Below are 14,315 nucleotides of genomic sequence, written 5' to 3' on the forward strand. Positions count from 1 at the left end.
TCATTATGAATTAATTTTATGATGTGCTGCTGGATTCCGTTTGCTAGTATTTGTAATGATTTGTATTCCCTTCCTATAGATGAGGAAACTGAATCTGAGAGGTTTAAGTTACCTTCTAAATTTCCACCATTACTGGTGGATCCCGTGTCTATTTGACTTCAGAGCTTATCTTCCTTCCAGGACCTCATGATTGATGTTAACTCTTTTCTTACTTCTCTCTGGCTAAATGAAAGTCATCAAGAGCCGAGGTTTTGTCCTGTTTTCATTCCTTATTCATCTTTGCATCCCCAATAATGGAACTGGATAAGACTGTGCTGCGAAAAATTGTGATTAAATGTATAATCATAGACTGAAGTATGGGAAAAGGAAGGGAGATTTATTGAATACCAGTTAACTTGTTTAATTTCATTTGATTAAATGCATAAATATTTTAGACTATTAGAAATGGACTATTATTTAAAATATTATTACTGGTTAATGTAGTGTATTAAGAAACAGTTTCAATACAATTAATGCATTTGTTCTTAACACCAGTTTAGAAAAAGCATCACAGTGTGTGCTACCTTTTTTTTTTTTTTTTTTTGAGACCGAGTCTCACTCTGTCACGCAGGTTGGAGTGCAGTGGCACAATCTCGGCTCACTGCAATCTCCACCTCCCGGGTTCAAACAATTCTCCTGCCTCAGGCTTCCGAGTAACTGTGATTACAGATGCGTGGCACCATGCCTGGCTAATATTTTATAACTATGTGCTATCTTACATAATTCTATAGAATCAAAAAACCACTTGAAATAGAGTCATAAACTTATGAAGTCTGAAAACCAAGGAAATGCTTATTTTTTCCAGGAATATTTCAATAATGCTCAACATCGTTGTGATATTAACTACCACTACAAAACTTCACAGTGATATTTGGGATAAACAAAGAATTGAAAGTGTCCATAAAAAGGTTATCATTACAGAGAAGAAATGATCCAAGAGAAATAAAGCACATGTTAACATAAAAACTTGTACACAAATATCCATAGCACTATTATCCCTAGTGCCCCAAAGTGGAAATGACCAAATGTCTATTGGCTGATGAATGAATAAACAAATGTGATACATTTTTTATAATGGAAGATTATTCAGCCATAAAAGGGAGTGAAGTACTGGTACATGCTACAACCTAGGTGAACTTTGAAAAGTTTATGCTAAGTGGAAGAATTCAGTAACAAAAGATCACAAATTATATGATTCTGTTAATATTAAATGTCCAGAATAACAAATCTGTAGAGACAGAAAATAAATCAGGGGTTTTCTTAGGGCTGGGATGAATGAGGGGCTTGGGGATGACAGCTAAAGGGTGAGGGGGTTTCTTTTTGAGGTGATAAAATGTTCTAAAATTAATTGTGGTGATAGTTGCATAACTTTGTGATATACTAAAAACCAACAAATTGTACACTTTAAATGAGTGAATTTTATGGTATGTGAATTACATTTCAATAAAGTTGTTACTGAAAATAAAATACTTTAAAAAACACTATAGGTAGATACAGATATTTGTCCAAAGAAACAAGATACTACAAATGTAGCTATTGCTATTTCAGTCTCTTCTCCCTCTCAGAGATAAGTAATTTTCTGAGGTTGATATATTTAATAAATATATTTCTTCCTTAGATTTTTATTATCTTTATTTTGTTAACTCAATTTTTCTGTTTTCACCTTGTTCATTTGGACTCTTAACTCATTAGCTTTTTCCCTTTCTTCGTATCTAGTAATATATGAAAGTACTACTATACATTTCCCTCTAAGTACACTGTCTCAGCTTCATGTGTAGTTTGGACATACATAGTCATTGTCATTTAGTTCTAAATAGTTTCTAATTATCTCATGATTTTCATCTGAGCCTCAATATTATTCAAAAGTATGTTTTCTGAAAAAGTTTCTAAGTGATTGAGGTAGTTGGTTATCAACCAAGTGAAGTTGGTTACCACTTTAATTATTTCTAATTTTATTAAATTATTTCTAATTTATTGAGTTGGGGTCAGAAATGTGCTGCATGTGAATCAACATTTGCTTTATGACCTAATACATGGTAGAAACAGAAATTTGTCTTGTGACCAGGTAGCATGTGGTCAAGTTTTGTAAGTGTTCCATGTATGCTTGAAAAGAAAGTATTTAGTTGTTAACATTTTATATATACATATATATATATTCTACATATTCTATCTATCTATCTGTCTGTCTGTCTATCTGTCTATCTATCTATCTATCTATCCATCTATCCATTCATCCACCCATCCATCTCATCTATCTCCATGAATACATTGCTCAAATTTTCAACAATCTTACTAAATTTTGGACTGCTTTGTCTATCAGTTGCCAAGTGAGATATATTAAATATCTACCACAAATATGGATTTAGACATTTTTTTCCTTTTAAATCTGCTGAATTTTGAATTACATATTTTAAGGCTATACTGTTAGGTGTATACAAGTTCAAGATTATTTTATCTTCTCAGTTAATTGTTCTTTTTATCAGTATGACTCTTTAATCTCAATAATGTTTTTGTTTTAAAGTCTATTTTATCTGATATTAATATAATCACTTTCTTTTGATAGTTCCTCTTCCTCCATCACTTTACTTTCAACATTTCTGTGTCATTACATTTTAGTTGGATCTCCTATATATAGAAAATAACTGGAGTTTTTAAACTGAGATTTTCTGTCAAATGGGAAATTTAGTCCATTTACACTTATTGTGATTGTCAACATAGTTTCATTTATTTCTACTATCTTTGTGTGTGTGTGTGTGTGTGTGTGTGTGTATTTGTAGTTATCTTGCTTTTCCTTTGCATCCCAATTTCTTATTTCCTATATCCTGTTAGAATTGGTTGAGTGTTCTTTATCCCCCCCTCTGCTCTCACTCTTCTGGTTAGGAAGTTATACATCTTATTTCTATTATTTTAGTAAGTACTGCTATTTTTTTAAACCTTTAATTTTGAAATAATTATGGATTCATAGTAGGTTGCAAATAAATGTATAGGGGGTTCCTAGGCATATTTCCTCTAACTGCCCTCCCTAAATGTTTACATCTTACACAACTACAGTAAAATATCAAAACCAAGAAACTGGCATTGGTAAATACCTTATTAGATTTCACCAATTATATATGAACCCATTTGTGGTGTGTGTGTGTGTGTGTGTGTGTAACCACCACCACAATCACAATATGCATCTGTACCATCACCATAAGACTCCCTTGTATTACCCCTTTATAGATATATCCTCTTTCCCTCACCATTCCTAACCCCTACCAACCACAATCCAATCCGTTCTCCATTTCTATGTTATTTCAAAAATATTGTTACATACCTGGAATCTAGAAGTATGTGTACTTTTGAAGTTGCCTTTTTTCACTAAGCATAATTTCCCTGAGTCTCATCTAAGTTGTTGGGTCATTCCTTCTCATTGCTGAGTAGTATTCCATGGTATGGATATGCCACAGTTTGTTTAATTATTCACTCATTGAATGACTTTTGAGTAGTTTCCAGTTTGGGGCTGTTTTAAATAAAGCTTCTATAAACGTTCGTGTACAAATTCTACATGAAAATAAATCTTCATTTTCTGGGATAAATGCCTGAAAGTGTAATTGCTGGTTTGTGTGGTAAGTCCATTTTTAGTTTTGAAAGGAACTGCCAAACTATTTTTCAGAGCTGTACAATTTTACTTTCCCATCAGAAATATATGAGTGATCCAGTTTCTCCACTAATTTATCTCCATTCTTGACATAAATTCTAAAGTTAATCAATATTTCCAGCCTCCTGAGCATTATAAAAGCTTCCATTTGTTTTAACTACAATCTTTCTTCTGTCCTATCTCATATGTTGTTGACTAGTGTATCAGTTCTATCTTGTATTTATATCCTCAAACTAGTTATGATGATTATTATTTTTTAACCAGTATTATTTTTTAGAGCAGTTTTAGGTTCACAGCAAAATTGAGAGGAAGGTACAGATTTCCCATTTCCTCCCTGCCTCCACACATGCACAGCCTTTCCCATTCTCATGAATCAAGAGTAATACATTTGTTACATTTCATGAACCTACATTGAAACATCATCATCACCCGAAGTTCATAGTTCACATTAGGGTTCACTGTTAGTTTTTTATGCTCTATGGGTTTTGGTAAATGTACAATGACTTGTATCCACCATTATAATATCATACAGAATAGTTTCACTGCCCTAAAAATCCTCTGTGCTCGCCTATTCATCCCTTCCTACCCACAACACCTAGCAACCACTGATCTTTTTACTGACTCCATAGTTTTGTCTTTTCTAAAATATTATATAGTTGGAATCATATAGTATGTAACCTTTTCAGATTCACTTTTTTCGCTTAGTAATATGCATTTCAACTTCTATGTCTTTTCATGGCTTGATAATATTCCATTATCTGGATATACCACAGTTTATCTATTCAGCTACTGAAGGACACCTTGGTTGCTTCCAAATTTTGGTAATATGAATAAAGCTGCTATAAACATCCATGTGCAGGCTTTTGTGCAGACATAAGTTTTCAATGCGTGTGGGTAAATACCAAGGTTGCTGAATTTCCTGGTAAGAGAATGTTTAGTTTTGTAGGAAACTGCCAAACTGTCTTCCAAAGTGGCTATACCTGCATTCCCACTAGCAATGAATAAGCTCCTAGTCATTATTATTGTTCCATACAGTCAGTACTTGCCTCCTTACTTGTCCATGTTTACCCATTTCTTTCTTTCTTTCTTTCCTTCTTTCTTTCTTTCTTTTTTTTTTTTTTGAGACAGTCTCACTCTGTTGCTCAGGCTGAAGTGCAGTTGCGTGATCTCGGCTCACTGCAACCTTCACCTCCTGGGCTCAACCAATTCTCCTGCCTTGCCTCCTGAATAGCTAGAACTAGTGCATGCCACCATGCTCGGCTAATTTTTGTATTTTTAGTAGAGATGGGGTTTCACCACGTTGGCCAGGCTGGTCTTGAACTCCTGACCTGAAGTGATCTGCTCGCCTTGGCCTCCCAAAGTGCTGGGATTACAGGCGTGAGCCACTACACCCAGCCCATGTTTACCTATTTCTTGCTCACCGCTGTTCTTATTTTAAATAACAGCTTTATTGAGATATAATTTATATTCCGTAATGTTCAGCCTCTTAAAATGTACAACTCAATAGTTTTTAATATACCCATATAGTTGTGCAGCCATTACCGCGATCTAATTTCAGAATATTTTCATCACTTGGCCGGACACAGTGGCTCATGCCTGTAATTGCAGGACTTTGGGAGGCTGTGGTGGGTGGATCACTTAAGGTCAGGAGTTCCAGACCAGCCTGGCCAACATGATGAAACTCTGTCTCTACTATTAATAAAAAATACAAAAAATTAGCTGGGCATGGTGGCACATGTCTATAGTCCCAGCTACTTGGGAGGCTGAGGTGGGACAATCGCTTGAACCTGGGAAGCTGAGGTTGCAGTGAGCTGAGGTTGCACCACTGCACTCCAGCCTGAGCGACAGAGTGAGACTCTGTCTCAAAAAAAACCAAAAAAGAATATTTTCATCACCTCAAAAAGAAACTCCATAGCCATTAGCAGACATTTCCCATTCCCTCCTCCCCACAGTCCATGGCAACCATCAATTTACATTCTGTCTGTATGAATTTGCCTATTCTGGACATTTTATATAAATGGACTCATACAGTATGTGGCCTTTTATGCCTGGTTTCTTTTACTTAGCATAATGTTTTCGAGGCTCATCACATTGTAGCGTGTACCAGTATGTATCACTTCTAGAGCATGTATTATTTCTTTTTATGGCTATGTAATATTCCATTGCATGAACATACTACATTTTATTTATCCATCAGTTAAAATACTACATACTACATACTACATTTTATTTATCCATCAGAATAAATAAAATACATTTTATTTATTCATCAGTTGATAGATATTTGGGTTGTTTTCATGTTTTGGATATTACGTTCTTGCATCTTATTTTTTTTCTTCTGGCTTCAGTGTCCTTCTTCCTGAAGAAAACTTTAGTAGCTCTTTCAATAAAATTCTTTGAATTGCAAACTCTCTGTCACTTTGCAAATATCTTCATCTTTCCTCTTGAATAGAGAAGTATAGGCTGACAGTAATTTTACTCAGCACTTTGATGATATTATTCTATTGACTTTTGGCCCTTACTGTTGTTGTTGATAAGTAGGTTGTTAGTCTAATTGTTGCTCCTTTGTAGACAATCTGTTATTTTTCTCAGAATGCTTTTAAGATTTTCTTTTTCATGGTTTTTTTGTTGTTGTTGTTTGTTTGTTTTGTTTTTGCAATTTTACTACAATTTCTGTATATGTGATTTAGGTTTTGTTTGGGACTCATGCTTCCTCAATTTGAGGATTCATGTCTTCACTAATTCTGTTAGCTCTCCACCATTATCCCTTTAAATGTCATCTACCCTTTGTTCTCTCTTTCTCCTCCATATGGAACTCCTCTTACTCATACATTAGGCCTTTCATTCTAACCCCTTGTTTCCTAAGATCTCTTCTATATTTTCCAACTCTTTATCCCTTTGTACTGAATTCTGGATAATTTCCTCAGATCCGTCTTCCAGTTTACCTTTCCTGACTTCCCTCTTCTGAATTAAGTCTTATATATTTCTATCAGGACATGTATTATACAATACTGCAATTAATTTTTACAAGGCCATTTCTCCACTAGACTATAAGCTCCTTGAAGGCAGAGCTGTGACTTACACACAAACTCATCTTTTAAACCCTAATGACTAGTACAGACCTGGCACAGAGACATTGTTTATTAAATACCATTTGAACTGAACTATCAGATCAAATATAAACTGTCTAGAAATAGGAAATTTTGACCTTTGGCACTAGAAGGATCTCAGTGAGTAAGTATTTTATAATAACTGAGGTTTGAATATACCAAACACGCAGTTTCTGTGAGAGCAAAATTTGTCCCAGAGTTCAGATTTCAACAATTAAAAGTGTAGTAAAAAGCTACTTGCTGACTTTTAAAATCTAGTGAATTTGAATTATACTAAAAAAATAAGAAACATATTGGTATAAAGCAGCTGTCAGAAACAGTTTCCTGATAATACTCTGTATAAACTGATACATCTTATTCTATATTTTTTCTGAAATTTTGTCTAATTATTCAAGGTTGATTGCATGCTTATTAAATTTATTTAATACATTCCTTTGAATGGTAGTAACACAGTAAATCCTCATTAACTCCCCTAATTATTGGGAAGGAAAACTTCAAATTTGCAATGCTTTTGAAAGATGGTGGTTTGATTACCTTCAAAGACACACAGTAACTTGAGGTAACCATTACTAAATACTGCTTCCAATTACAAGCTCTGGTAAATGTACTTTAATGACTACAAACTCCTGCAATCAGAAGTATCATTTGCATACATTGAGCAGGTCCTTAGAAACTTCCCATTACATTAGATTAAAAATGTCTAGTTTACATCATTACTTATTTAGCACGTTATCTCTTTTTCTAACATTTTAGAACTAATGGAAGTTTAAATGTCTCTTTCTCTTGTTTTCTCTTTCTTCTACTCCCCCGCTTCCCTGTCCTTTTACTGGTCAGGGAAGAGAACAGAGCCAGAGAAGGAAAGTGTCTTACGCAAAGTCACACAGCTAGATAGCAGCCAAATTTTGAGCCCAAGGCACCCAGGTCAAGTCTGAATCACTATTTATCTGTAGCATGCAATAGATAACTTTTTGGCTAGTCAATGTCAATGTACCACAAGTTTTTAATTAGCAGAATTTGTTTCTTTTTCTCAATACAAATGAAATAAAGCAATGACAATAGTTAGGAGGAAAGGTTGTTCCACATCTTAATAATGTAGTTACAAGTAGAGGCCAGAAACACAGGAAGATGCCTTTAATTAATGTCTGCAGTGCTCACTGTTGTCACCACTGCAGCGTAATTTCTGGCTTTTCCAGGATGTCTTGGCAAATACATGGTGGCGGCCACAGCATACAATTTATATAGAATGAGGTTCAAAATAGCGGCATTGATAAGTATTAAGATATTTTAATTGTATTTGGAATAACAATTTTCTATCCTACTTTTATTAGCCAGAATGTTCTTTAGATACTTCAAATTGACCTGTAGTATTGTGTTATTGACCTGTAATCCATTGTGGAGCGAAAGCAGTGATTTGGCCGTATGGAGACAGGATATGGTAATACAGGGGTGTGTGGAATTGGTGATCTGTCACAGCTCTAGCTTTGAACTCAACCATATTCCTGGCTCTGTCTTCAAAACATAAATTCAAAATCAGATCCCAGTGGAGCTAGTACATGGCAGAAAAGCACCACAGATTCTGAGCTCGTTTTGAACACAGTAATGGTTGTATGCAATTCACAACTGGAATAATGCTTTGTATGCAACTCACAACTGGAATAATGCTATCTCTTGTTCCTGGCAATAAAACATGCATGAACTGGAAATGAGATCTAGTGTCTTGTATCAGCAATAGTACAGGTTGAGTGATTTAGATCAACTAATTACTGCAGAAATGACCGTAATGCCCTGTACACACCAGGGGACATGTCTGAGACATGGGTGTTCAGCTCACCCCATTTCATGGTGAACTCTTAGGAATGAGCTGGAGTTGTTTTGCATTTGTACCCAGTAGACAGGTAGGCACATGATATATCTCCAGGACAGTTAGGACAGGACAAGAAGACATCCAAACTCTTAGAGATACATCTTTAAGTATTTAGGGGTAAAGATTTATAACATGTGCCTCTGACTTTCAAATAGTCCATTACTATATATCTATCTATCTATCTATCTATCTATCTATCTATATATATATAGAGAGAGAGAGAGAGAGAGAAAGAGAGAGAGAGAGAAACAAATATTTCACAATGTTAACACTTGGTGAATCTCCAGGTGAGGGACATATGGTATTTATTGTACTACTCTTTTTTACTTTTCTATAGGTTTAAAATTTTCCAAGCTAAAAAATTTTAAATACACCCTCCTTTGCAGGCTCAGTGAAATTAAGGAGAAGATGGATTTATTTAAAAATAGAGTTAAGAGGAGATGATAACAAGAGAAGAAATGAAAAGGAAGCTGGCAGAACCAAGAAAAGATGTTAAGGAGAAAAATAAAACCATTGCGCAACTGAAAACCACATGTAGGCACCGCTTGAGAAAAACACACTATGTAGAGGGAAAGGACATGAAATGAAAGTGATCAGAGAGAAGAGGAGAGATGTAGGGGACAGACAACTTCAGCAAGCTCACATCAGGATGTTATCCATTCAGTCATGCATCCATTTGGTATTCATTCAGCAGCTGCTAAATGTTAGGTCCTATGTCAGGAATCAAGGATGCAAAGTACCCCCAAGAAGCTCAGAAGGAGTAGAAGGATGTTACCAGATGCTGGGAAGGGTACTGGGGTAGGGGGCGGTGACGTGGGGATGGTTAATGGGTACAAAAAAACAGGAAGAATGAGTAAGACCAACTATTTGATAGCACAACAGGGTGACTACAGCCAATAATAACTTAAATGTGCATTTAAAAACAACTAAAAGAGTATAATTGGATTGTTTGTAACACAATTATAAAAGCTTGAGGGGATGGATTCCCCATTCTCCATGATGTGATTATTAAACATTGCATGCCTGTATCAAGACATCTCATGTACCCCATAAATATGTGTACCTAATAGGTACCCACAAAAATTAAAAATTAAAAAATTTTAAAAGGGAAGCTGAGAAGAAGTAGAGAAAGCAACCACTAACAAGCAGAGCACAGCCTGTTCAATCTCTAATAGAGGTGTGCTCCGCAAAACCCCAGGGAACAGAGAAGACAGAGTACAAATCTGTCTAGGGTAGGGACTGTACTTGTTTGCTGTGGCCATTGTACCAAATTACCACAAAATATGGTGGCTTAACATAACACAATTTATTCTCTCAGAGTTCTGGAGGCTAGAAGTCCAAATTCAACTTCGTTGGGCTGAAATCAAAGAGTCAGGAGGATACCTGTGATGACATTTAGGCCCACCTGGGTGAATGAGATTTCCATCTCAAGATCCTTACTTGAATCACATCTGCAAAGCCCTCTTTTTGCCATGCAAGGTAACATTCAAAGAAGACTTTGGGATCTAGATGCAGATATCTTTTGCTGGGGGATCTTTGTTCAGCCTACTCCAGTGATGGAGTTAGGGAAGCCTCGCAGGGTGATATCTCACCAGGGTGAGTGCATGCTGGCAAAGGGCAGGGCAAGTACAGGGGCCCAAGATGCAGCAAACAAGGGACCCTGCAGGCCTGAAAGCAGAGGACTGCAGTATAGCTGGTCTGGAGAGGCAAGCAGGAGACGTTTTGTGCCACAGATCCGTAGGCGGTGCTAAGACACAAAGAACTCAAAGAACACAAAGACACAAACTAGAGAAGGATAAGTCCAGATTTGGCTTTTGGAAGACTCATCCTAGCTGCAGTGTGGAGGATGGACTGGCAAGGAGACCAGGGAACAGGAAGACCAAGCAGGAGATAGATCTAGGAGTTCAGACAAGAAGTAGGGGCAATGAGGATAGTTAATTAAAACAGTGTCCTAAAGAAACAATACCAGCTGGGCGTGGTGGCACGCACCTGTAGTCCCGGCTACTCAGGAGGCTGAGGTGGGAAGATCACTTCAGCCCAGGAGTTTGAGGCTGCAGTGAGCTATGATTGTACCACTGCATCCAGCCTGGGCAACAGAGTGAGACCCAGTCTCTAAAAACAAAAAAGAAAAGAAAAAAGAAACAATATTCATAGCAGCAAACATTGGAAACAACCTGAACTACGGTAATGCTTTTTAGATTACTGGGTGGGTTGTGCTATTTTTACCACTAATCTCCTTTGTTCTTGTAGATAATTGAGTTGTCTGCAATAATAACACAAACCGAGTTAAAACTATAATCCTATATGTGAAAAAGAAGAAAAAAATTTTCAGTCAGGAGCAGATTTTTAATTTGTTATCTTGGTTATTGTATGCTATTGGGTTGTTGTGTTCCTATCCTGAGAAAGCTGTACAACACCAGATCCAAATCGGGTTATTTAAAAGCCAACATAAAGGCTCAGGGTTACATAACACAGTACGTCGTTGCTATTCTACAAGCTGTTTCATGCCAATTTTTAATCAACCTTAAAGCCTAGGCAGAAAACCCCAACATATTGCCTTCCCATGCAATTAAGAACGATTACATTTGTCTTTTACTAGGGAACACATTTATTTATATAATTGTACATTCTTTGCTTTTAAAAACAAAATTTCATTAAAAATAAGCCTGAGTTTTACTAAGAAGCCACCATGTTTTTTCATTTCTGAGAAATGTAAGTCTCAGCAGAGCAAATTTATGGAAAAAGCAATACATTTAATAACACACCCTTTGAGGGCTTTTAACACTTTGTTAAATGGAGAGCAACAATAGTCAAGAAAAGGTGAGATTCCAGTTAAGGAAGTCTTAAACTTGGTTCTATTACAAAACAGCTTAATCCTGTGTAATATTGGGGAGGAAATTTTTGAAACAAAAGCAGACATGCTGAACAAAAAGAATGCCACTGTCTATGTCCAGGTCAATATAGGGCCTTATAACTTTCATGTTTTACAACAACATGTTTATTATAATAGTTTTAACAACCCATAATCCTTTGTTTCCAAAGAAGCAGGATTGCAGGCCACCTTTTGCAAGCCCAGCCCAGGTTTGGAACAAGGCGTCCTCTGCAAAAGCTGGATGCTGTGACCTCTGTCAGCTGCAACGCTCTACCCCACACCTGCCTGGGTTTCCGGAGTGCATACTCTATTTGGGAGCAATGCCTGCCTTGAACTCCAACAGTATTTTGTCAGCATCTTTCCCCAAAGACTAAACTCTACAGCCCTATATCAAGTATTAGCCACTGGGTGAGTTTCTGCCTTGATATGGGGAGGGATTGAGATGATGTTGCCACTTACTCACTGATCTCTGCCAGAGACTCCTGAGGCCCTCACCACCCACCAGATTAGACCTTTCTGAAATCGAGGCAGACAATCAAGTTCAAGTTTGCTATACCCCTTAGACATTGTGACTTGGGCTCTTCACAACCTCTAAAGGGCCAATCCTCACAGCCAGGCTAATTTCCACATCCCCAAGCCCACTATTCCTGGCAAAAACCTCATATCCCACTGGCACAGCAGCCAGGTCCCAACACACCTCATGGTCAATGTTCATATGACACCCACAGGATTCACTGATGGCAATTGTCATTTGGGTCGAACTGCCCATTTCTCTACCATTGTGACTCCAGCAGCCATATCCAAATGTATATCACAATGTTTCCTCTTCTGCTTTGGCTCTCTTATTCACAATCACAAAACAGTACCAGGTTAGTTCTGGAAGTTTAATGTAAATAACTCACCAGGTTATATAAGGAGGGTGACTTCTAACCACTCTTTCAAATGCTTTTCAAGTATTTCTAAGGCATTCTCTCTCTCTCTGTCTCTCTCTCTCTCTCTCTGTCTCTCTCTCTCACACACACACACACACACACACAATGTATATTACAAAAAATGCAGCTACTTTTTGAGGTCATAGTCCATGTTTTCTGACTCTTTGGTAACACTGCCTTATAGAGAAGGCCTCTCTGCTTACAGTTTTTCTTGAATGGAATGTTGGTTACATTTTGGACCCTCATTGTTTCACTGACTCAGCCTAATGTGGGCTGTGATAAGAGGGAACACAATGCAGACAGCCCCCAAAACAGCCCTGGAATGATCAGAGCCCTGCAAGTCCAGAGGCTGAAGAGGAAATAAAGATCCCCAGAATTCACAGGATTCACCTCAAACTTGAATGAGATATTCACAACGCTAACATGACCCCTAGGGATCTATACAGTATTATATTTGCACACCATAACCTAAGTCAGCTAAATGCACTAAACTTGTCCTACCTACTGAAGAGGTGTTTGCTGATAAGAAATTGCCAAGCAAGAAGCAAGATAGAGACCAAGCAGAGGACACTGCCTTTGCCATTTATTCCCTTTAATTTTTCTATCAATAGGAATGAGTAGAGGCCTTTCTAGAATTCCTTGGGGTAAGGAGAGATATATTTAGAACTTGGAAATAGTCACTGCTTAGGGATGATGCTTTTGAAAATATTTCAGAAATTAAACCTATAATCTAAGCTTCTAAGGAGATTACTGTTCAGGTCCCACCAACAAAGACAAGGCAGAGTAAGTGGGTTATTCTGGGGAGCCGCTCATGTGAGCCAGGACACAGAACTGAAAGGTCCTGGGTGAGCTGGGAGTGGTGTTAGCCCAAGGTTGTCCCATGAAGACAAAAATCCATAGGAGGAGGACTTGAGCCCACCTGTGGGGACATTGCTGTTGGGGCATACAGTGCCCTTTCTCTTGGTTACAGGACTCCTATTTCAGGTGGGTGTCCAGTCCTTCTCAAGGGTGCCCATGTGCTTTGGGAACACTAAGCCAAGTAACTCCAGCCTTGGTGACTGGTATGAGACAGGACATGGTCTTAACATCATCCAATCAGACTAAAGCCCATGTTTTTTCATTAGTGGTTGAGAAAGTCAAGTTCTTTCTTCCCGGGGGGGTGAAAGGAAGTATGTACCCTAGAGGGGCGAGCCTGCTAAAAGTGGAACCAACAACCCTGAAGAACAAAAGTTGAAAATGAGAGTGAGGAACTGAGCATTCACCATATTTTTAAAGCCTCCCTAGATGGAGGCTTGACTGAACCTAGAGTTCTTCTGGCCTTTTACATCATCCAAATGGATTACTTTCTTTTCTTATTTAAGTCAGTTAAAGTTAGTTTCTTTCTTTCTTTTTTTTTGTAACTTGCAACCTAAAGCCTCTTAACTTACAAAACATTCATGGTAGGGAAGCCAAGTTCAAAGACCAGAAGAGAGACTGACTCCTCTTGCAAGCTAAAGAAATCAGGCCAATTGTCCAAGTTCCTGAAGGAGGAAACAATTTGAGAGTTGCAAAGAAGGTGAAGTGGGGTCAAGTGATGAAATGGTTTAAATGTGTCCCCCAAAGTTCATGTGTTGGAAACTTAATCTCCAATGCAACAGTATTGAAGGGTGTGACCTTTATGAGGTAATTAGGTCACGAGGGCTCTGCCTTCATGAGCAGATCAATGTCTTTGTTTCTGGAGTAGGTTTCTTATAAAAGCAACTTTGGCCATCTCTTGCTTTCTCTTGCACATTCTTTCACCATGTGATGCTTTCCCTAATGTTATGACATAGCAAGAAGGCCCTTACCAGATGCAGCCCCTGGACCTTGGACTTCTCAG

The 14,315-nt window shown here is 37.5% G+C and overlaps 1 protein-coding gene and 1 long non-coding RNA gene across 4 annotated transcripts in view; one reads left to right on the forward strand and one right to left on the reverse strand.

Annotated features, from left to right (window-relative positions):
• The window catches only part of NIPAL2 (NIPA like domain containing 2), a 109,941-nt gene that overhangs the window by 82,224 nt on the left and 13,402 nt on the right, over positions 1–14,315 (reverse strand). The gene's annotated exons all lie outside the window — the stretch shown is intronic.
• The window catches only part of LOC129047701 (uncharacterized), a 50,669-nt gene that overhangs the window by 10,852 nt on the left and 25,502 nt on the right, over positions 1–14,315 (forward strand). The window contains exon 3 of the long non-coding RNA XR_008509420.2: positions 11,696–11,933. This is a non-coding gene — a long non-coding RNA (uncharacterized LOC129047701). The remainder of the gene's footprint in view (positions 1–11,695; positions 11,934–14,315) is intronic.

Source organism: Pongo abelii, chromosome 7 (genome assembly GCF_028885655.2).
Source record: "Pongo abelii isolate AG06213 chromosome 7, NHGRI_mPonAbe1-v2.0_pri, whole genome shotgun sequence".
Taxonomy (NCBI): domain Eukaryota; kingdom Metazoa; phylum Chordata; class Mammalia; order Primates; family Hominidae; genus Pongo; species Pongo abelii.